Genomic DNA, 3,920 nt, shown 5'->3' on the forward strand with positions numbered 1-3,920 from the left:
GATACCAAAACTTGCATTCATGTTTGGTTTATGTTTACCTGTAGTTTATATATGCTTAAAATTTTACAGTTTCCCGCATGCATGCAGGTGCCTATATTTTCTATTTATTCAGCTTATAATCTAGTTGCATAGATGCTTTGTGTTGTGTCGTAAAGAAATAAGTTTACTTTAAAATAAACATGTGAATGTTAGGTGTCACTAAAATGGTGTTAGCCAGCCTATATACATTTGTACAGATCCAAAGCAACTATTTTTAAGTGAGAACTAGGGTTGGAATATTAAATTTTACAAGTTAAATCAGCCAAATTCATATTTATGAATGGTTTTTTTTTTGACAAGATATTAATGACTGGTTTAGGAATTTAAGTTAATTTTAATTTGGATCATTGGATATTTTTAGTTGGGGCAATTATGAGATGAATTAGGTAAAAATGCATTTATTAAAAGAGTTACATCATATTTTCGGAATTGTTTGAATACTACTTTTTGCAATAACTAAAATAAATACATAATTATTTTAAGTTGAAACTAAAATAAATACATAATTATTTTAAATTTTTAACTTGATCTTGTGATACAGATAATGCATATTATTACCGGTATACTTTGTACATGTGTATCTTTTATTTATTTTTTCCTTAAATTTTATTAAATATTAGTAAAAAATTCATATACAACAAAAAATATTATATAGTTCTTAATTATAACCAATGCATAATTTGAATAACTAGACAAACCAACTCCAAACTTGCATATTTTCTCGTTTCAAGATAATTTAGTGGATATCAAAAATTGAATTACATATAACTCGGATGTAATTCAAGTTGAGATAGTTATTTAATAAATAAGTTTAATTGGGTATTTTTGAAAGATAAACGAGATTAAATCTGTGATCAGATTTGACTTATTTATAATAGACAAGCTAGCTGAGTTTACTATACCCATGAGCTAAATGAAACGAGTCGGATTTAAACGAGTTAATCTGAGTTGGCTCGCTAGTTCAACACTTAAAAGAATAAAAAATTTATAAAAATTTAAAAAAATTTAAAAAAATTTAAAAAAATAGATGAAATTTTTAAACAAGCTCGAGAGGAATTGAGTTTCCATACTACGATACTCGAAGTAGTTCATATACGAGCTCGAACAAAACTGAGTTCGGTGTAAGAAGTTTTTTTTTTTGTTACTAAAATAAAATTTCAACTCCAATATTAGTTGTATTTTGCATCCAAATATTTCTAATTTTACTAATTTTTGTCTTTCTCTCTTTCCTAAATTTTATATAAAGTTCACCATTTTTAATGTCATTTGTGATTACTTGATGATGTGGTATGCATGCATAAATGTATCATTGATTTCAAATTTAAAATCAATGATGTATTTATGCATATTTGCATCCAATATAAAGAACCCTTTCAGAATTGAGTTTTTAGCGCAACATGTAAAATGATTATGGTAATTGCTATAATTTGGCATTAAAAATGTCTTTTAATGCTAAAATAAAAATTTAACTTCAATTATTAAATATATTTTGAAACCAACTATTTTCAAATTTACCTTTCCCTTAAATTTCATGTAGAACACACTAAAGCATGTTTATATAGTTGTTTGATGATGTGGTAAATGTATAAACATGACAAACATCAAATCAATATTGAAACTAAAAATTCTAGTTTAGGTGATTGTACCTAATTAACTAAAAAAATTCTTTCAGAAAAACTATAACTTTCTCCCTTAGTTAACTTGACATGACCTTTTAACTATGTTTTCAAGTTTATCATAAAAAGCTCTGCTGGTCAAATATTAAAAAAATAAAATTACACACAATAAGCAGTACTAGCGTGCTAAAAGAATGCAAGAAGTATCAAGTTAATGACAAAGATATGAGCACGCTTCTGCATGTAATAGCAATACCATGCCCTGCACAAGGCCATGTAATTCCAATGATGAAGCTTATGCAAAAAATTGCAGAACATGGTTTTAAATTTACATTTGTAAACACTGATTTTAATCACTTGCGTGTCCTAAAAGCGATGTCGAAAAATGAAATTGATGTGGATGATGACAGGATGCGCTTGGTTTCGATTCCGGATGGATTGGAACTAGATGAGGATAGGAATGATTTTTTTTTCTTCCTAATGGCTTATTGTTTTCCCTTGAGATGCAAACTTTTTATCTTCCTCATGAGATGCAAATTTTTTATCTTCGGAACCTAATAAAAAATTTGAGAGGGATAGCTTAATGGTAAGTCTCTGGTCATCCCTAGGTAGAGCTGACCACTTGTGCGGTCCATGCGGTTCGGGCCGGGCCGCATACGGGTTGGGCACTGGAAACCTTAACATTGAACCGACACAGTAGAGTAATGAATCCGGTTCGGGCCGCGTTTGAACCGAAAAATAATGATTCGTAACTGGCACGTGAATCGTAAACGTAAAAGAACCTTTTCAAGAAAAAGACTTTTCTTTATAAATTATACATGGGTTGGCGGCGGGTTCACGAGCCGGGTTGGCGAGCTTCCGGTCCTGGTTTTCTAATATAATATTTATAATCGGCTCGTAATATTTAACGAATTGTGCGGTTTTGAATCAGCCCTATTCGAACCGAATAAATCTGGGCTTCCCCACGAGCCGGTCCCGAGCGGGCGGTACAAACCCGCACAAGTAGCCAGCTCTAATCTCAGGTCATGAGTTCGATTATCACTCATCCCGAGATTTATATATTGATATATATTGTAATTATCATAAGGGAGTTATTGTAGTTTGGTCATTGAGATTTACACTGTAGAATATGGGTCAAAATTAAATAAATCTTAATGCAGGAACCATTTTAAAGAAGTAGATGCTTCATCTATCAGCCACAATGCCTGCTCTCAAAACGGAAACATTTGGATGGGCTTGCATCCGCGATATAGCAGTACAAAAGAGCTTCTTTTAATTTCTCTCTGAAAATAATCAATGTTTTAAATTAGCGGAGTTCATAATATGCAATACAGCTTACGAATTGGAGCCATCTACATTTTCATTATTTCCAGAAATATTACCAGTAGGTGCACTTCCCGTAAGCAGCAAGCCTGGAAATCAGGCATGCAATTTTTTGGGTCGAGGATGATGACTGCTTGTCATGGCTTGATCAACAACCAGTTTGTTCGGTTATTTATGCCGCCTTTGGAAGCCTTACTATTTTTGATCAAACACAATTTTTAGAACTAGCTTTAGGACTTGAACTAACCAAGAATCCTTTTCTATGGGTTCTGCGTCCTGGTATGACAAATGAAGAAGCTCACCGACAAGAATTTGAAGGGCGAATAGGGTGTCGTGGAAAAATAGTAAGTTGGGCTCCTCAAGAAAAAGTTCTGAGTCATCCGTCAGTTGCTTGTTTCATGAGCCATTGCTGGAATTCTACTACATAAGGTCTGAGCAACGGAGTTCTTTTCCTCTGCTGGCCATACTTTGTTGATCAGTTCCTCTACGAGAGTTATATTTGTGTTGTCTGGAAAGTAGGACTGGGGTTTGAGAAAGATGAAACTGGCATCATTAGGAAAGATGAAATAAAAAATAAGGCTGAACAACTTCTTGGTGACATAAATTATAAAGCGAGGGCAGTGGATTTAAAAGAAAAAATTATTAATAGCATGCAAGATGGACACTAGTTCAAAAACCTTGGAAAGATTATTGAATGGATGAGATCTATGCTAAAGGGTCAGTAATGACTTAATATAAATTACCTGATGTTTAGGGGATAATTCATCACAGAAAGCAACTTTTTAGTAGAGATAAAAAGGACTCCTGCAATCAGACCAGCTGAGGAACGAAAATAACACTATGAGGCCTTTAACATCTTCTCTTTTTCTCTAATCCCGAACTCGCTAGAACAGATTAGCTCTGCCACCGGTTATAATGATGTAGATCACCTTAATCAAAATG

At 32.8% G+C, this 3,920-nt stretch overlaps 1 pseudogene; it reads left to right on the plus strand.

Annotated features, from left to right (window-relative positions):
- Positions 1 to 2,949: 2,949 nt before the first annotated feature.
- On the plus strand, positions 2,950 to 3,646 carry LOC141699809 (UDP-glycosyltransferase 83A1-like; annotated as a pseudogene).
- Positions 3,647 to 3,920: the final 274 nt, after the last annotated feature.

Source organism: Apium graveolens, unplaced genomic scaffold (genome assembly GCF_009905375.1).
Source record: "Apium graveolens cultivar Ventura unplaced genomic scaffold, ASM990537v1 ctg136, whole genome shotgun sequence".
Taxonomy (NCBI): Eukaryota; Viridiplantae; Streptophyta; class Magnoliopsida; order Apiales; family Apiaceae; genus Apium; species Apium graveolens.